General features: G+C 40.4%; 1 pseudogene across 1 annotated transcript; it reads right to left on the bottom strand.

The window, feature by feature from the left end:
• Positions 1-1,698: 1,698 nt before the first annotated feature.
• LOC306881576 (alpha-amylase-like) lies at positions 1,699-15,187 on the bottom strand (annotated as a pseudogene). The gene is made up of 7 exons: positions 14,969-15,187; positions 6,981-7,100; positions 6,711-6,857; positions 6,431-6,628; positions 6,098-6,328; positions 5,889-6,022; positions 1,699-1,883 (listed from the first exon to the last, which is right to left on the bottom strand). The product of its transcript is annotated as an alpha-amylase-like (transcript).
• Between the last annotated feature and the right edge of the window lie 6,201 nt (positions 15,188-21,388).

Below are 21,388 nucleotides of genomic sequence, written 5' to 3'. Positions count from 1 at the left end.
TTCTGCGTACCTAACTCGTCTTCTACCACGCTACAATCCAACCCGCTCTCTAAGGTCGCAAAACTCTGGACTTTTGGTAGTACCTAGGATAGCAAAGTCCACTAAAGGAGGTAGAGCTTTTTCACATTTGGCTCCCAAACTCTGGAATAACTTTCCTGATAATGTTTGGGGTTCAGACACACTCTCTCTGTTTAAATCTAGATTAAAGACACATCTCTGTAGCCAATCATTCACATAATGCATCTTATACTCTTGTACTGCAGTTATATCTTATCAAATGTACATTATTATTCTTTAGCTTGGGTTGAACAAATCATTTTTGCTTAGATGGAACAGCAGCTACGCTAATTATGTCTTTATTTGTTTCTCTGTTTCTGTTAATCCCGTGGTTACTAGGAATTACAGAAGCTTCAGTCTGGATCCAACACTTAAATGATTTGAGATGACCGAACACCTGAGAAAAGATGATGACAACCCCTCAGAGGACCTCAGAGGATGCCAACGCTCAGACAACATACAGAATTACCAAATTTTGCCATAAGTTAAATATATTAAGTTTATGCAATATATTAATATATTGTGGAAACTTAATTTCCTGTAGAGCTGCTTTGCAACGATTTGTTTCGTAAAAAGCGCTATACAAATAAACTTGAACTTGAACTTAATTAGTGACACAATTTTAATTTTTGGGTGAACTATCCCTTTAAATTTAGTACATTTAAAATTTGTTAGTAACAGTTACTTGGTTGTTACCCTTGATGTGTTTCATGTATTTTAGGTATTAAAACCATATACTGAAGACATTTACTTAAAATAATTAAGTATTAAAAAAACTGTTGCCTTTATTTAAAAAAAAGAAAAAGTTCTCAAACAGCTGAGTTTTAACTGTGTGTTTTATTGACATTATACACGGTTAGGACTCATCAAAAGATGCTCTCTACGCTATTAAAGGCTATTGTTTAAGGGAATACATTTGTGTCACATTTGATGTGAGACAGGAAATAGATTATGCATTATCTTGGGCCCTTTGGGTGTACTAGTCCATCTCAGTATTCGTTAAGGCAAGACCCTGTAGACCAGCTAGGTTATGTTCTGCAGTGTGTGGCCAGTATCTCTGACAGGTCATTATTGGCCATCATGCTGAGTGACGGACTGCAAGGACCGAGCTTGCATTCATTTCTTTCACCATTATTGAGGAAAAGAAGCAGCTTTTTTTCTCTCAGGCTTCATCAGAATGATCAGAGAGCAGTGAAAGTACACTGTTTTCAAACTATCACAAGGATACTGATGCGTAAGACACAATTGCAGCCCATTACTGGACACACAGCTTATTTTAAAGAAGCTATTTTATTATCATAATTTGATTGTTGTACCTTCATGGTTATATTGATGTATTTAGAATTACTTAAATATTTAGATATTTATTTAAAAATTTTTAGTTATCATTGTACTGCTTTTATAATACGTAGGCTGAATGGAATTTGGAATAATTCTTAAAGACATGCATACATACATACATACATTCATATATATATATATATATATATATATATATATATACATACTCATTAATAATACTCAAATTCTAAAGACAAACTGAAAATGCACTTTTTGCAAATGGAGCCAAAAGGACGAAACCATGTAAAAAATTACAGTAGTTATAACTTGCATGCTACTTGTTTATATAAATAGTGTCATTTAAAGTTTGGAGTCAGCGTGAATGGCGATAAATGGGTCTTCTTCCTGGTTGTTTGAAGGTAGCACGTCCATCTCCTCCAACCATCACCTGTTTCCCAGTACATCTGCCACTTTACTTCTGACCAGAGATCACATCACAGTAGGTGCCTCCTGGCAGACCGGTGTTTAGGGTCACGTTCAGCTCCCTAAAGCACAAGTAAATATTATAGATTATATACTTTAGATAACTGTGACTGTAGCTAGATACACAGCACATACTATATTAGCTTGTTTTAAATACAGTTACATCTCCCAATAGAAGTACAAACTAAAATCTTCTCTCATATTGTAGTACCTTTCTATAAAAATAGATTCTTACAGTCATCGTTGTTAATGACAAGGACATCGTTGTTAATGACAAATTAATGTTTATTTTGAAAGTCTTAAAAAACAAACTTTAACAACATAAGGGCAGATCCATTTTGCGCAGCTGATGACGCTCTAAAGCAGGGGTTCTCAAAGTCTACATTCAAAGGTCCAAATCTGAATTTTCATCAGTGTCAAAGGTCCGGAACAATTGGTTATTACAAAACGTGTTTTTAATAAACATACATAACATATAACAAATAAACACTCATTAAAAAAAAAAAAAAGGTTCCCTTTGCATTCAAAATACTTTAATAACAAGTGCAAAAGTGGCAAAACAATTAATTTAAGTGTCAGCAGTAGAAGTCGACCTATAATGTTTTTTCTCTGGCCAATGCCAATATTTAGAAATCAGGGCAGCCTATGGCCGATATATGATGCTGATTTTTTGGGCCGATTTTCTCTTTTTTTCCCTTTATATCAAAAGAGAGTTTGCGTAAATGGTTATTGCAGGGCACAAGATAGTAATAGTAGTAGTAGTAGCCTAATTCATAGTAATAATACATGGCTCAAAACTTAAGCACCTTCTCAAAACAGTTCTGAAGCATGCTTTTTTGTTTATGTTTGCTGACAGACACCAGTGTTTCCCGCAGACTAGCAAATGCAAGTTGATTCTCTGCCAGCAGGAGGCGCTGTTGGAGCGTGATATATAGCTGTTTCCCCGGTAACGACTGTAATCAAATAAGCACTACTTTATCAGCCATTACAGGAAAGACCAAATGAAAATTGACATCAAAGCTTTTCTGAAGAAAACGGACGGTTCTTTTAAAAGATACATTAATATAAAAACACCCGCGCAGCATTTTATTTTTGAAACGCGCAGTGCTCAGTTTATACAACAAAGTATTTTGCCTTTTGGAAAATCTATTTGTAGCGGTCAGTTTTGATATTGTGACAAGCCGCCACAAATAAATGTATACACTGGGCACTGCTATAAGACAAATTGCCATAATATAAGTGATAGCAAAACAAAACAAAAAAAAATAAAAATATTAGCGGTGAAATGTCGCCCGATTACGTCAAACGTCATACGCTCACTGGATGTCATGATGACAACAAATGTCATGAAGGAAAAGTTTCAATATCTCGCCTGCAATTTCGGACCTTCTCCAAAAAGACATAAAAAATAAGAATAAATAAACAAATGATTTACAAGTTTAACGTGCGTTTATCAAAGTAGGAAATATAATTAGTGTTCTTGAAATATGAAATAGAAGCGGGTCCGGATTGAATTCCCTCCGGGTCCGGATCCGGACCGGAGTCCGGACTTTGAGAAGCACTGCTCTAAAGTGATGCTAAAGGGAGCGAGGATATATCACTTGATTCAATTCCTCCATCCTCGCGTCTTTTATGTGCATCCTTCCCTCGTATCCTGAAGGGGTGGAGCTAAGATGCGAGGAAAGGACGCAAGGAAAGGAAACGAGGATGCACAAATAAGAATTGAGAAGCACCCCTAGTGAGAGAAAGAGAGAAGACGAACACGATTTATGGCGACAGGAAACGAGAGGAAATTTACAGATTTTAAGTTAACAGAGTGATAAAAGTGAGTGTATTAGCAAGTTAAAGAACAAACACAGAAGACAGAATAAGGAGGAGCAACTGAGAGTTTGGAAAACCCACGTTTTCCATCTGTATTTGTCTCGGTAAGCTATTGAACTGCATGATGTTGATATTGCTTGCTAACTGTGATACAAAGTTTACAAAGAGCACAGAAATAGCAAGCTGATATTTAAGTTACCTGAATACAGCTGTTTTTTTGTTCATTTGTTTTGTTTTAAGAAATAGATGTGTGAATTACACAGCATTTCTATTGAAGAGAATGTTATAAAAAAAATACTATATGGTGTCTATGATGATTTTATTTTAATGTTGTGAGGGAAATGTTAAACTTAATGTTTAAATTCTGCTGTGAGTAGATAAAACATTTTGTCGTCAACGTCTGGCTCCTCTACAGGCGGCACTGCCAAGCTCTCAGGATGCCAAAGAAGGAGATGCTGAACATGAGAAAGTTCCAGGCACAGCTAGCATCCTCTCTCATCCTGGTAATTATCTATTTCTGCTATTTGCCTTGTTTGTGATATATTAGACTAGTATCTTCATGTGCGTTTGAGATGTATATGAATTGAAATATTTATTCTTTTTTTTTCTAATCAGGTGGACACAACACTCAAAACTCCAAAGAGAGGACGACCATCTTCAGGCAATGGAAGCCCAGTCGCAGCAGGGAGCCCTTTGAATGCTGGAAAGAGACCATCCTTAGGTGATGGGAGTCCAAACGGTCCCTCTTCCAAAAAATCATGTGCACACCCCCCTCTGGATGTGCGCACGGACCTCACTGGACATTTTCCACTGAAGACAAAGAGAGGACGCTGCAGAAATTGCAGTAAAGGGTATACTAATACCCAGTGCAGCAAGTGTGATGTCCGCCTCTGTTTTTCAGAGGACAAGAACTGCTTCTGGGACTATCACTGTAAATAATGTAAATAAATGTCAAAGTTCTTGTTGTTGGAATAAATGACTCTTCATAACAACATGACTGAGATTATTATTCATGTTATATACTGGTTTGGGAAAAGCAAAAGCCTGCAAATGAATCCTTAGTTCTGTATTGTTGCTCAGACAGTGAGTGAAAATACAGGATATTCTGCTCCCCATTAAGCCTAATGTTGCAATATTACAACATTTCTGTAAAAACTTACTAAAACATAACATTTTTGAAAACACTCAATTTTCAGCCCCAAAGGCCTCCTACAACAACATCTGAATGGTTGAAAAAAATTGTTTGTGTGTTTTTCTATATTTGGGTTTTACAGGGTTAAAGGGGTACTCTTATTAGAGTATTAATATTGCAACTACAGCTATGTGTTGCAAACTTAACTTATGTAGAGCCTGTATTGTTTACAGTTTTTCTCTAATCCAGGGATATAAGAGTATGCCATTTTGTTGATTTATTATCAACTGTTATTAATTCAGTATAAGGTTGTGCATGTTATATTCTAGATATTGAGTTGAGATTTGAAGTTTGAACTAAAGTGTGATAAATAGGCCTGAACATGTGATCATTTAGTATTATGCAGCATGTGATGCTTAATGTTACATGGTTGTTATGCTTTAGTATGACTGTTGTACAACATATATAGAACATTATTTTAAATGTCCTGTTTAAAAAAAAAACAGGTCAGGTCTTATGGACAGAGTGAAACTACTTGGAAGATCCTTTTCTATTGATGGCGAGCCTCCCAGTCTGATCGTGAAGAGACTCAGACCAACTCATCGAACGTTTCCCCTGGTGGTAGGAAAGTATCAGTCGCCTGAGCTGGTACCCACTCTTTCATCCAAGTGCCCATTTCCTTTTTAAAAGGAGAAACTGTCACAGACCTGGTGACACTCATTTTTGACACCGAACTATTGACAGGACTGACTAATACAGAAAGTGATCACAAAACAGACTTTAACGACTACAAAAGGACAAAACCAGAGACTCAATTGTTTCAAAGGGCCCAATTTTTATTTTTCATATACATGTTATGCAATTGTGTTTCAACTGTATTTGGGAATTTAATGTGAGTAAAATATATTGGTTACTACTTACCTGGTCTGATACTTCCTTTTATGGGTACAGTTTATATCACTTAGCTCCTTTCGAACCTAGCACAGTGTTAGTTCACGTTTAGAGTGTAGCACGGTTACACAAACAAGTGGAGTAAAACAAACAGTGAAAAGTCCCAGTGCTGTTGGACTGTGCTGAATAATTAATAGACATGTAAATCCATAACTGTACTTACTTGACGTAGGACAGTTTTTCTCCATTCCATTTGCGGATGACATTGCCCAGCTTGGCACCATACTTGAACTCTGTCACCTTTCCAATTCCAGTGTATTCACCTGATGTAATGGGCTCTCCACCGAGATCAATAACCTAATAACATACCAAGTAAGTCACCAACATATTTTGCCACCTTTATATATTTCTTTTGGAAATGAATGGATATACCTCTTGGAAGATAAAAGGCCTGGAACCAGATGGAAACCACATTGTGTTCAGATTACTGAGGCGGCCATAGACAGCAGAAAGATCACCAGGCCACATGTGCTTGCAGGCATCCACTCTGAACCCAGCCACTCCCATGTCAATAAGCTTGTTCATGTAGTCAGCCGCCTTACCACGCACATAGTCCTTCTCCAGAGCCAAGTCCAGAAGACCAACCAGCCTACAGTTTCTCACCTGTCATCATCACAGCGCACAAGATGCACAAACAACAAGAGTCCACTCTGCACAATAAATCAATGATTGAAATGAACACTTTGACATAATATCATCTCATACTTGATTGATATCCTGGTAGTTCTCAATGTTTCCACTGCCAGTGTTGCATTTGCCATCATTGAAGTCTAAGCTAGAGTAAGGAACTGTGGGGAAGTCCTTCTTGTTGGCATCAAAATATGAACCACAACTTGAGTGGGTACCGGATCCACCACCTGCTCCACACATGTGGTTGATGACTGCATCGACATAGATGTTCACCTACAAAACAAACAAAAGTCTATGAATTTTACACAGGACAAATAAATACACTATTTATACTCTATTTGTCATTCATATTTACCCCAACATTGTTGCACCTAGTGATCATGTCTCTCAGCTCATTTTCATTTCCTGATCTGGAACACAGATTGTAACCGATTGGCTGAAATCTCTGCCACCAAGGGTGCTAGGGATTTGTGACAACAATGCTCTCACTTGGAGGGGAGATCTGAAATGGAAAATCAATGTTATAAATATTACTTTTTTTTTCTCTCTAAAAAAAAGCATCTATAATTATGAACTGCAAATGAAGTCCTTGCAGGCTTAACTATAATACTGCATTTAAAAATACCTGAACTCCACCAAAGCCATTTGGTCCAAGGTAGCGCTCGCACTCTGCTGCGATATCAGCCCAGCGCCACTCAAACAGGTGGACGATGGCAGTCCTTCCATTTTTAGGCAATTGAATCACCTGCTATGTAATGAGGTAGTCTTTTATATTTTCACAAATATTATGCAATAAAATAAATGAAAGAAAACACCATATTTATCTTGAAACATCAAGATACTTGGTTATATACAAACACTCATTTGACTGTGCTTTAAAAGTTTTTTATTTTCTTACTTAAAAAAATGTTAACTACTACTACTAATATAATTAACTACTATAATACGTGTTTATATATATAAATAAACCTCTCTAAATTATGTTATATTTGTGTTAAAAAAATAGGGGTAAATGTATCTTGCCAAATTACAAGAAAAGTAGGATAAATATGCTATTTTTATTGATATGTACACAATATAATTGAATTTTATAAATGAAAAATCTATTCATATATTTTATAATACAAAATTTACTTCAGTCTATGGCCCTCAATCAAGTTTGATTTTTGTCTCTTTGTTGCAAAAAGTCTGGCCATGAGACTGATTTATATTATTATTAATTTGCTGTATATAAAAACAAAAAGCTAGTGCGATGTTCCCTTAAAGATAGCTAAGTAAGCATGTATGCATTTTTGTATGTGTGTACCTACTTACCATATTCAATAAATTTTTGGGATCAAATTTGTACCCAAAAGTGAGTTAAAAACATTACAAAGTCTCCTAAAGCCTTCATTTTGATACATCCTCATTTGTAAAAACAGTATACAAATAAAGTAAAACAAGTTTATTTTTTAAATTTAAAAAATGCAGAATGTTTCCTGTTGGTTAAGATCAGGTTATAGTATATATATATGACCAACTTTATGTAAAAGCAACATAAGTCTATGGGATGTCCTTATTTAGATACATAAGTAAATGCGGTGTGTGTGTGTGTGTGTGTGTGTGTGTGTGTGTGTGTGTGTAAGTGAGCCTGTACAGTCTGTAACTGTACAAACTGTACGATTTGATGGAGGCTCTTTCAGATTTGAATTAGGAGAAGAGGTGTGAGAAGGCGTTACAGTTGGAAACAGAGCTTATATGGGCTCTGCAGTCAGAGAATTCAAGCCACACCAAAACGTATAAACTAAATCTTTCTCTCTCTATCCATATTACCTTACAAAAGAAAAGGGCACTGAGAAACAATACATAGGATGATACAAGTAGTCTGTTGGTGATCAAATGGTTCAAATGTGGTTTGTTAGTGCTCTCCTTGAAAATACCTCAGAGCAATCACTTTCCCAACTCTTTCCACTAGAGGACACCCCACACAATCAAATGCCATATCAGATAATAATAGTGAGCAGAATTCTTAGACTGTTTTTAGTACTTTTTTTTTTTTTTTTATCAGAACGGCTATCATTCTCCCCAAAGAAAAAGATGAAGAAAAAAAAAAACAGGGTGACGCAGTGTGATTCGTTCAGAAATAGTCATTAAAAGTTGCCTAACTTGACAGACTTCAGCTCTTCAGCTTTGTTTGAACATGTTTCCCATTGTGTGCCAAGCAGTATTTAGCCTGGCACCAGGGGGCACATCCCTAACACTCATTTAGATAGGGCAGACCATTTTGTTTGCCTTCACTGACACACTGAACCGCTGCTCCCCCTGACATTATGCATTTTTCATGACTACAGGGTTCCCAAACATATTTAAGACTATAAGACTAAACCAACCACATATGTGCAAACATTGTAAAGGCATTCATTGACCCACTGGTATCATGATTGTCCATCGCAGGGATTTTAAAACTGTATAAGCCTGACAAAGCCACAATAGATTGGAATATGGTTTCATACTGAAGCTTCTGCTCCACCAAAGCCACTGCCATCATGCAAAGTGTCTTTGAAAGCATTTTTGCAATAAGAAAAATGCAGTGTTGGGGAAGCTACTCTGAAAGCTACTCATAAGTTAAAGTAGTTAAGCTACAGTCAAGCTACCCTTCTGAAAAAGTAACTAGCTACACTACAAATTACTACTAAAAAGCAGTTAGCTACATTGAAACATTTTTCCACAATGACATATATTACAAATAACTGAATAAACGTTCATAGGGGTGATTTAGGTAAAGTATTTGATATTTAAAACAACAATGGTGTACAATTATGGTTTCAAAGACTATTTTTAGTAACTTAAATTTAGCACACAGAAGCATTTTCGCAAAAATACTGTGTGACAGATGGCTGTATTATGGCAAAAAAATATACGCTATGAGCCTTTTATGCATCCACTGTTGTAACAACTCCTGTACGCTTCTACACGCTAGAGAAAAACATGGATTATTATGTGTTTTCTTCAAATTTATTTAGAGAGAAGAATTGTTTTTCCTATTTATGCCCAAAAATAGGACTGAGTGCGCATTACTGAGTCCTAAACACATGTAATTTCTGTTTCATTCATACTGGGCTCATTTGCGCAAAAACTCCATATGTGCATCACAGAAGAAATAGAACTCATAACACTCCAGTAAATCCCTAATATGGCCAAAATGATAAAAGATGGAAATGCTTGAACTGATTACACATAAAGACCCAGTAAACCCACGACTGTGACAATATATGGTTTGTCTGTGTTCTTCAAGCCACCTTGTGTATTTTCATAATAATAAAGTACATTTATAATCTGCCTCATTATGTGATAAAAAGCTACATCAGATCAGAAAAAAAGTTATTTCAACTCTTGACCACGTTGTGGAGTAAAATCATGTTAATAAATGTTCTCTTTGTTGAAAATCAGGTATATAAATACTTCTCATTAAGTTTGGGAAGATGTTTGGTGCATATTGCTCTTTTCAGCGACTCAAACTCACAGCGCTTGCAGAGATGAGCAGCACTTCTGCGAGATATACAGTACCAATAGATGGTGGTAATGCACTATTTTAGTATGTGATCTAGTAAGAAGCTGCACTGCTTCAATCTATTAGAGGTTCACAAAATAAAATATTGTCATGCTACACCGTTATTTGCTGAAAAAAGTAGTTATTCACTGGAAAAACACTTTTTTTTAAAAGCTACTGTCAAGCTACTGAAGAATGTAGTTATGTTAGCAGTGTTGCTATTTGTAGCTAGCTACTCACAAAATGTATGTACAAATGAAATATGCTGAATGTTATAATTGCTGCTTTGGGAAGATTTCTTCGGTGGGAGACATGTTCGGTTCACTTATTTTTGTCGTGGCCACGACATAATAACTAGTGGGAATGAGATAATATGTCGTGGCCACGAGATATTAATTCGTGGGAACGTCATATTATGTCATGGCCATGAGATAATTTTGTTGAGGTAACGACATCCTTATGTCGTGGCCTCGAGATGCTATGTTGAGGGAATGACATCAATTTCTGATAATCCAAGGTTGCTATGGTCATGCAGGTTTGTTTATGCATTAAACTCGTGGCCACGAGAAAAATATGTTGTTCCCTCAACATAAGAAGGCGTGGCCACAAGTTTAATGCATAAACAAACCTGCATGACCATAGCAACCTTGGATTATCAGAGATGGAGTCATTAATATTTTTATTTTAAATTAAGAAATTATTATTTTATTTATTATAGAAATGATTACATTATTAAATTATTATATTAACCATAGGCCTTGGCTACCGGATTGTATTACGTGCGATAGTCAGCATTCAAATTAAGTTTATCATGAATAATTGTTATATAAAGTGCATTATATAAAATAGGCCTACAAGAAAACATTTTTATCCATCCCACAGTCTTGTAAGTCCATTAACTGATAGTCTTTTTCCCGTAATATTTGTTTCTTATTATTATTATTAGCCTATTATTGTCACGAATCTGGTCCATGCTCTCCCGGTCAACCACCACTAGAGGTCACCCGTTCACCACAGTGACTATTTTCACTCACAAGCACATTGGACTCCATTTCCCACCATCCATTGCACTCCCTAATCACGCACAGCTGTTCTCAATTATCACACCCACACCTGATCACCATTTCACAATCACCACCACTCACTACTTAAGCCTGGGACTTGCTCTTGCTCACGGCCGAGTATTGTTAGCCTGTCTGCACTACAAAGCGTTCTCTGTTCATAGTTTTCCTCGTTGTTTTCCTGTGTTTTGATTCCTGCCCGTGTTCCTGGATTATTCTCTCTGCCTTGCCCTGTTTGGATATTGTACGCCGATCGTCGACCACGCCTGTTTACTGACCACTCTTCTGTCTTGCCCTCAACATACCTGTTTGCTGGTTATTCGACCCTGCATGTCTTGACCATGTTTCATAATAAAGCTTTGCACATGGATCCACACGTCTCACGTCTCGTCAGCCCCGTAACAGAATACTCGGCCATAAGAGGATCCAGCAGCTTTCCAGAGGATCAGGAGGAAGGTATGGACACAGCTTTTCGTTTGCTGCGTTTTAAGCAGGGTATCCGATCGCTGGAGGAGTGCATTGAGGAATTTTTAAATCTAGCCAGTGACTCAGATCTGCCGGACTATTTTTTGATCCATCTGTTTGGTGATGGCCTTAATAAACCTCTCAGAGGTAGCCTCTTTAGAGAGGGTCTGCGTTCATCACTCGCTGAGTTCATGGACTATGCCTTGAGGTTGGTGGGTTCTCCTTTTACTGTGGGTGTCGCGGAGGGAGACACCGCACCCAATTGGTCCATGAGAACTGCGCAAAAATCAAGTCAAGCTCCAGTTGATCGTCACGAGTCAAGCCAAGCCACAGTTGGTCGTCACGAGTCAAGCCAAGCCACAGTTGGTCGTCACGAGTCAAGCCAAGCCACAGTTGATCGTCACGAGTCAAGCCAAGCCACAGTTGATCGTCACGAGTCAAGCCAAGCCACAGTTGATCGTCACGAGTCAAGCCAAGCCACAGTTGATCGTCACGAGTCAAGCCAAGCCACAGTTGATCATCACGAGTCAAGCCAAGCCACAGTTGATCGTCACGTCGTCGGAGTCAAGCCAAGCCACAGTTGATCGTCACGTCGTCGCTGTCAAGCCACAGTTGATCGTCACGTCGTCGCTGTCAAGCCAGAGTCTGCTCACGTCGTCGCTGTCAAGCCAGAGTCTGCTCACGTCGTCGCTGTCAAGCCAGAGTCTGCCTGTGTCTTGATTCCTTCCCGTGTTCCTGGATTATTCTCTCTGCCTTGCCCTGTCTGGATATTGTATGCCGATCGTCGACCCTCGCTTGTTCCACGGATTGCTCTGTCTTGCCTCTGCCATACCTGTTTGCTGTCTCCCGACCCTGCCTGTATGACCACGTTTTACAATAAAGCTTTGCAAATGGATCCGTACGTCTCACGTCTCGTCAGCCCTGTAACAATTATCATTGGTTATATTTTTATATTCATTTATATACATTTTTCCCTTCATTTCAGTCTCTTTACTTAACGTTCAGATGCAAATGATTCACAAAATGGGTGTAGGATATCAGAGACTGAATCAGACAAATTTAAGATTCGATCAGAACATCGAAACATGAGGAGCCGAAATTCCAGAGAGGCCCAACAGGAAGTCATAAATCGGATTCCTAGCTTCAGCCCGTCGGAAGAAAGCCTAACCAGCAAGCCTCTTTCACAGAACATCTTGCAACATTAAAACAAAAGGAACACTTATTTATAATTTGATAAATTGATAATTCCAACTCAGGAAGGAGACTGTTAAATTTGTGGGCAAGTAATCAAGACTGATGGTCAAAGAGATGGCCATCAAATGTGTTCCACAATAGAAATCACGAGCTTCCTTAGATTGACTTTCCCCCCACATAGACACAGACCAGACTGAAATTACTTTGTTCACAGAACATGCCTATGTCCTACACAGAACTTCACAGAGACTTTTCCATATGCACCTAAAATCATCTTAAAAGACTTAAGACTTAATCATTTCTATGCATAACTCCATATTATGTATGTAACCCACATATTAGACTATCATGTTTTAATCACATATTATGTATGTCTTTTTAATAACTATTGAATGACTTTAAGGATTTATAGTCGTGTTTGGTATGTATGAGTTTGAAAAATCATGCTTTAAACGTTTCTTCCAATCAATTCTTTGTCAAATGTATCATAGTCTTGTTATAGAAATCACGTCCAAAATTATATTCTACAAGAGCGTGTAAAATTCGGACAGTGTGACTGACCACGACATGTTGATTTATTGATCGGGTGGAGAAACAAAGCAACACCCCGACCCAGGATAGGATCTAATTGGTCAAGACAACCATTGGGAGGTGTCAAAAAGCAGAGTTTAAAAACTCAGGACACCTTCTCTTTCCCTCTCTGCTCTTCTAATTTTTAGCCATGCTTTTTGTAATTACTTTCTGTGTTCTTTGAGCGCCATTCCAGCGTGCTTCGGCCTGCACGCCAGCTGCTACCACGATGAGAAGAAAAAACACCTAGTCTCGTTACATCATTTTATTCTTTTACTTTAGTTTCTTTTCTTTCCGTTGAGTTTCGTGTTCAAAAGTTAAGTTTGCCGCAAAGTCTAGTTCGACTGCACCCGGTTCAAACTTCAACTAGCAACTGACTCTGAAACCATCTCCAGCCAACGCCCAAGATTGGCTTCCCAAGACATCACTACAAACGACCACTGAACTGTCAGCCAATCAGCAACCTTGGGAAACCCCCTTTCCCCTTTCTATAGCACATATTACTGTAAACTTGGGATTTCACATTTTAATTTTCTTAAACTCATCCTTTCCTCACTTTCTCTCTTTCTGCAACGTGTGAATGTGTTAGATTAGTTTACATGTCTTAGATTTATCAAATAAAGCCTTATTTATATTGAAAAGAGAAGTATCTTGTGTTTTGTGCTTACAAGTTAATGTCTTAAACTGCCGATCTTGTTACTGTGCTATTTAATAGTGTTTTCACTATAATTTGGATTTTAATATCCAGTGCAGAGTTGATGTTATACGGCTTGTTCAGTGAATCGCTGACCGACTCAGTGATCAGCCGTGAAACAGTGATTCTGTTCAAATTCCCTATGAAACCTTAAATGATTCCCTTTGAGCTAAATTGACCTGTTTCCCTTTACATTACATATTACCTTACATGGGTGAGAAATATATAGAGTGAAATAGAAAAAATAGTGCAAATGATCTTTATGAACTATATTAGTATTATTTACATAATAAAACAGCCAAATGGATCGATCCGCTGGCTGCACTCTGCGTCAGAATTGATTTTACCGGGATATCGCCTTGCGACGCGAATACCTAAATTCCAGTGCTTTATCCGATATGTACCGCTGTTTCATCCTTGCTTTTGGTTTGTTTTATTCCAAAGTGATCTGTCCTGTGTTGTTCTGGGCTTTTTCAGTGAGTGCTTTTTGTTTTCATGCACGCACGACACACTTTACTTTCACTTTGCGTTTGCTCAAATTCCCAAAGAAACACACTAATAGTGATGGGTCATTCTTGAACGATTTGTTCATTTTGAACGAATCTTTAATGTGACTCGGGAAGAACGAGTCGTCTCGGGGAGTGATTTGTTCAGTTGCGCATGCGCAACATCTTATAGGTTCTACACTGAATTTGTTCAACTGTTTCGAGTCTTCGGGTTTTTCCGAGTCGTTCGTTCATCACATGACAGCCCCATAAGCTAAACCTATGCAGTCTGAGAGAAAAAGACTTAATAATAATAATATTCAACTCTTTAGTTTATTACCTTTATTAAAAGAACCATCATGATAGAAATTCACACATTTATAAACTGTAAGAAATAAAAAAGCTTTAATTTGAGACCAGAAACGCATCCCGTAACTGTAAGAGTAAATAATAATAATAATAACTATGCAGCCGTTTGTAAGGAAGGTTGTAAATGAACTAATTTCTCTATCCAATGCTGTCACATCACGTGACAAAAGAATGAACGACTCGAAAGACTCGAGAGATGAACTAATCAATTCTCTTTCTGGCTCTGACTGCATTGGTTAAGTTTACAGGGCTGTCACATGATGACAGAACGATGATAAACTCAGGAACTAGAGCTCTCTCTGGGCTAGACTCGGTATCTGAGGCCCTCTCTGGGCCTGACGTGAGCACAACAGCCATCCTTGGCCTGGACGTGGAGTCAGGGGCCCTCTCAGGGGTAGACTCAGCAACCGCTTTCATAGCGGCAACAGGAGAAGCAAGCGGCTTGGGAATGGCCTCCGTGGCCATGACAAGAGAAGCAGCTCACTTCAGAAGAGTCTATATGGACAAGACAAGACCGACAGGACCTTCTCTCTGGATAATACAAGGCTTATAAGCTGGCTTTAGGGGACCCCTTGCATGAGGCGGACGGGCACAGGGAGTGCATCGCCTGTCTTGGCAGCGCCCATGCAGAGTCTGCACTCACTGACGGCTCATGCTCCCATTGCGAGAGTACGAGTTTTTCCCTTCTCCGCTTGTGGATCGCCTCTTTTCCCGAAGGTGGTCCCCCTCGCTCAGCTCTCCCGTTTCCTTTCTCTCCTAAGAGAAAGAAACAGCGGAGCAGCGGATCCTTCTCAACGGCTTCAAGCGGTGTCACGTTTGCTCAGTCTCACCAGTGTGTTTCACACAAGAAGACCAGCACCCCTCTTCGGCTGCAAGCAGCCTGGTCTCTTTTGGCGCATCTGAAGAGGACGTCATTATCCAGGACATTATCGCCGACAACTTCATGTCCTTGGCAGCGTCTGATGAACAAGAGTGAGGAGGTTCACAGAAAGAACTTCCCTCATTAAGGGCAGTTCATGTGCCGGGCAGATTGAACCTTGGTGAGGATATGCTGTCTAGAGGCAAGGTAGCCCCAGGTGAATGGGTGCTACACCCTCAAACAGTTCAAGAGATCTGGTCAATCTTCGGGAAGGCAGAGGTCAACCTCTTTGCCATTGCCCTGATCCCCCAGGTCATTAGGCGGATCAGGGAGACCAAGTGCTCTCTCCTCCTAGTGGCCTTGCTCTGGAGGAACCAGGCCTGGAGCTAGTGCAGCTCTCAGCAGCAGCCCCATGGCCCATTCCTCTGAGGAGGAACTCTCTCTCGCAAGCGAAAGGCATGATTTTGCATCCCTGGCCAGAGCTGTGGAACCTTCATGTATGGTACCTCGACGGGAGTTTAATCAGCTCCCAGCGAGGGTAAGCAATAGCATTTTGGAGGCAAGAGCACCGTCTACAAGATGGCTGTACAGCCTAAAATGGTCAGTCTTCCTTAACTGGTGTTCTGCTTCGAAGTTTGGACCCAATGTCATGTGACGTATCCCACGTGCCCCCTCCACGCACCGGCTGGTCGTCGCCATCCACAGTTTTTATAACTTAGACGCCCCTGCTTTACAGGCGCGAGTTCTATCTGTTTGATGTTCCACTCTTTCCCCTTCGGCAAAGTGGGTTATATTGGTACTTCTCAGCTACTAGCTTGGGGCACAATGTGCTCAGGTTTTAAAGCGGTCCTTATTTGTGCTCCGGGACTGGGCTCGCAGAGGAGGATGTCCTGTATCTGCTCATAACTTGGCGTGATTGGACGCGTTCCCCATACACACAACGTGAAGTGAACGTTCGAACGTTCGAAAGAACGTTTACTGACGTAACCTTGGTCCCTGAGATAAGGCCACGAGCGCCATGTCACTTGCCATGCTATAAGCTGCACGTGAATCGATGACTGTCGCTTCATTCATATCTGATGAAATGGCGCTGTGAGCCGACTTATATACACTTATATGCTTTACACAACGTGAAGTGAACATTCGAAAGGGAACGGCAGAGAGCAGAATTCAGTCAGCGAGCGCATGCACTGAACAAAAAAGTCGTCAGTCGTGACGTATTGTCAAGTATGGTGACCCATACTCGAAATTGGTGCTCTGCGTTTAACCCATCATTAAATTGGTGCTCTGCGTTTAACCTGAAACTCACTGCTATGTGTTTCAGGACACACAGCAGTGAGTAGTGAACAAATGCACACACACACACACACACACACACACACACACACACGCACACACACACACACACGCACACCCGGAGCAGTGGGCAGCCATGCTGCAGCGCCCGGGGAGCGGTTGGGGGTTCGGTGCCTTGCTCAAGGGCACCTCAGTCGTGGTATGATATATTGAGGGTGGAGAGAGCGCTGTACATTCACTCCCCCCACCTACAATCCCTGCCGGCCGGGGACTCGAACCCGCAACCTTTCGATTACGAGTCCGACTCTCTAACCATTAGGCCACGACTTCCCCCGGAAGTCATCTGAAGTGAATGTACTCATCCAAAGTGAATGAAGTGAAGCCATTGTACTCATAAGCTCAACAGAATCATGTGTGATTGGTTATAATGCGCAGTGCTCTAGGCTAGTAGCTAAAAAAATCTCTGGCTCCGTGCCAGCCAGCACTGCGGTCAGGCCAGCCTCCACTTTAAAAACATACGGTCATTCTAGCCACCACATTGTTTTTTGTTTGCGCATTTACAGTACTATGCGTTACGGTAATGTCGTGTAAAAACCCAGATCAGATGAAAAGCGATCTTTGGCTTTCATTTATTCAGCGAGTTTCTGTCAATAATGAATTAAAGAATGACAGAAGAAAAAAAATAAATAAATATAACTGTTGAGTAATATTAAATGCAGTTTCCAAATAATATAAAATAACTGTCTTATGAGACATAACAATATCAAAGCCTTTCATAAACTTGAAAATAACCATTTTATCTGTAAATTCATGTCAAGAATGTCTGATGTCCAATTACAAAATAAAAGCCCTCCAAAATCTCATAGATGACCAATTTTGTCTTTGATTTTGGATAGCTCTAAAAAGAGAACTCCCTGTTTGCACAGACTAATTCCAATTCAGATTGACAGTCCACTACCCCAGTGTGTCAATCAACCAATTTCAGGACTATCTGATGCAGCATTACAAAATAAAGGCCCTCCAAAACTCATATTCCACCTTCTCTGCCTCTGATTTTAGATAGCTCTAAAAATGAAACTCCCTGTTTTGCACAGACTAATTCCAATTCACATTGACAGTACACTACCCCAGGATGTCACTCAACCAGTTTCAGAACTGTCTGATGTAACATTACATAATAAAAGCCCTCCAAAAACTCATATATGACCAGCTTTGTCTGATTTCAGACAGCTCTAAAAAGGGAACTCCCTGTTTGCAGAAGACACATGTGGTACAGAATCTGTTACACTGAACCATTTTTTTTCACAAATTCACATTTAGGTATACTTAGAGCTGCTCCTTGTTTACCTATTATAATGTGCTGTGAGATTATTTAATTTTTTTGTCCTTCAGTTTCTTCCTGCCATTTCTTTTTCATTTTTTCATCCCTTTCAGGATCATATATCACTGTACAATGAAATTATGATTTTAGTAATTGTGCTTCTGGAATCTGTGCCTCAATAACCTTTCCCCATTTATTAATTGTCTGTCTCACATCTGGTCCTATCTGTCCTATCCAATAAGCATTTTCTTTTGGTTCTACAACTATGATTTGAGTTTCTATTCCTATTGTGTCTATATATACTCCTTATGGAGAACACCAAATTTGTAGCCCCAATTTACATAACGCATCTCTTCCTAACAAATTAACAGGAGTCTGATTTGACACAAGAATGGGCATTGTTACACTTTTATTTTTTGTTTGTAGATACACTGGAGCAGTCATTGCAATTAACTGCATTTGTCCCGAAAATCCCATTGTCTTTGCGAATTTTCCAAACAAGGGGAGATGTGAGGCATAATTTAAATTTACACAAATATAAACAGCTCCTGTGTCTACCATCATTGGTGTGGTCTTTCCCTCTATTTCAATTTGAAGAATAGGTTCTTGATCAGCTTTAGTTGTTAAAATTGGAAGCTGACTCTCCCCTGCAGGATTCTGTGGGCAAGCCTAATATCCTTGATTTGGACCTCCCCAAGGGTTTACTGGGCCCTGTGATGGACCCCGGGTGGGCTGCTGCCAACTCTCCCCCCACTCACCCCTAGGTGGCTGCTGCCATGGATTGGTGGGACAGTCATTTTTGTTATGTCCAAGTTCTCCACATCCCCAGCACACTCCTGGAGGACCATTATAAGTCTTGCCTCTTCCTCTCTGTCCTCTTTGTACTGGTTTTCTTTTCCATCCCATTGGCCCTGGCTGTTGAGTATAGACATTGACAATGGGTACAGGGATCTGGTGTGCATTTGGAGGGACTGCTGCTGGTGGGCTTGGCTGAATAACTGGTGGAGGAGCATTTACTGGAGACATCAATGTGGGACAGTATGGCTTGGGTTTGGAGCTGGAATTAGAGGCTGTCGACTCAGGAGTCTTAGCTACACTCTCACGTGTCAAGAGAACTGGCCTTGGCTGCTCTCTAGGATGAGGTGCTCCACTAGCTCTACCAGGGGCCTTCAGAGTTTCACTCTGGAACATAGCCACAGCCCTGTTTGAGATACGTTTCACTTGGGACTTGATTTGGAGCCAGTCTGTGAAATCAGGAAGTGTGTAGGTCTTGTCGGTGCCCATCTGGAGAATACCCCGGCTTAAGCAGTATTCAGCAAAACTGTTGTGATAGGCTGGTGGCAGTTTACTCAAAAGTTGGTCCACATGCGAGCCACACAAAAGCTCTTAACTATTCTGGCCCTCAAGAGTTCTCAGCATACCTACTAAAGACTGTACTGACAATGCAAATGAGTTGAAGGCGTTAGCATCACCCAACTTAAGAGGCGAGGTGCTTAGGATTGGCACCCAACTCGGACTGAACGAGCTGTCTTGGCTGTCCATATTTGTCTTGAAGTGAACACTGCTGGAGGCCGAGGTGCCACGTTCAACGTTAATGACAGAGTTTACTGGAACGGCAGTATGAGCAGATGGTGCGATGTCAGGGACTGGGGATGAGATTGCTTGTGGCCCTGGGTGGAGTGCGGCGGGCAAGGGTGCACCCGCAGAGTAAGTAGCAGGTGAGGCCCACTGTGGCAGTCTAGGTGATGGCAGGGACACCGCAGAGACATCAGGAACAGGCAGTTCAGTAGGACAGGGCAGCAGCGATGATGTCACAGCTGGCGACTGGAAGGGGAGCTGCTGAGGCTTGGAAGACATGAGCTGAGGTAAACAAGCCTGGTTGAGCTGCGCTGCAAGCTGTTGCGTGTTTTGGAGAACCAGAGTCTGTAGGAACTGGAGTGGTTGCACTAGAGTTTATAGAGAGCATGGAGGATACAAGCTTAGCTACTTCGAGTTCAGTCTCTGCTTGTTGAAGATTACTCTGTCATTCTAGGTGCTTCAACAGGGCCACCTTTGCGTCAAGCGCCTCCTCTTGCATGCGCTGGGCTTCTTTAGCTTGTGCCTGCAGTCTTTGGTGTTCCAGATCAATCAGTGAGTCCTCTTCTACTTTCTGCCATAGACTGTCATACTGGCTGTTTAATCTTCTCCTCCAACATTCAACCCGAATTCCGGAAATGTTGGGAATTTTTTTTTTTATTATTTGAATAAAATGAAAGCTAAAAGAATTTCAAATCTTTATTCAAATATTTTATTCACCGTGATGCAGCTTTAGCTATATGGAGTACACACAAGGCTAGATAATGATCTGGCTCTGCTGCAGAGTTTCAACACCATTAACATCAATTCCATGTGACAGTATTAAATCTAGAGGATGATTTTGACAATGAGTTGGTCATGACACGTGTTGTCTAACCCCAATAGAGATCAGAGAGTCTAAAAATGCATCTTTTTCATTATCAACATGGATATTAAAATCACCAACAATCAAGAGTTTATTGATTTGGTTTGATCATGATATGTTTTGGCCTGCTGTAAATGAGACCCTTGCAGTAGTGGCTCAGGACCAGGGTGTTTTCCTCAAGGGGCAACCCATTTCGCATGATAAGGTCTTGCGGCGATGCCTTCGTGCCTTAGTCATGTCGAAGAAGCCTTGGTTCCTGTTCCAGGGTTAGATGTTGGGAGCTCCTTGTTGTCGCATAATGCTTCCAATGGATACATCCCTCTTGGGCTGGGGAACAGTCAGGAGTGGTCACTCAGCTCTGGGTCTGTGGAGGGACCATCTTTCATGGCACATAAACTGCCTAGAGATGTTGGCCAATATTTTGAGCACTGAAACACTTCCTCCCAGACCTCAGAGGCCATCATGTGCTTGTTTGTACAGACAAAACTTTTCGAGGTCTCTTACATAAACTGACAGGGGGGTCTGCGCACCCACTTTTGAAAACTGGTACACTAGATCCTCCTGTCGGCCCAGGTAAAACTGCTCTCCCATTTGAAAGCACCCATCTCCCATTTGAAAGCACCATAACAAACATGCCCATACCCCTATAGGACCTCGCCCCTATTTTGATATCTCTGGCCCACACGTATGTACACAACCCTGGCAACGACGATGGCTGAATCTGCTATGCCTTGAGGGTATGATGTCACA

The sequence above is a fragment of the Barbus barbus genome (genome assembly GCF_936440315.1).
Source record: "Barbus barbus genome assembly, chromosome: 15".
Taxonomy (NCBI): domain Eukaryota; kingdom Metazoa; phylum Chordata; class Actinopteri; order Cypriniformes; family Cyprinidae; genus Barbus; species Barbus barbus.
The sequence above is the reverse complement of the archived record's forward strand: the minus strand, read 5'-3'. Positions and strand labels throughout refer to the sequence as shown.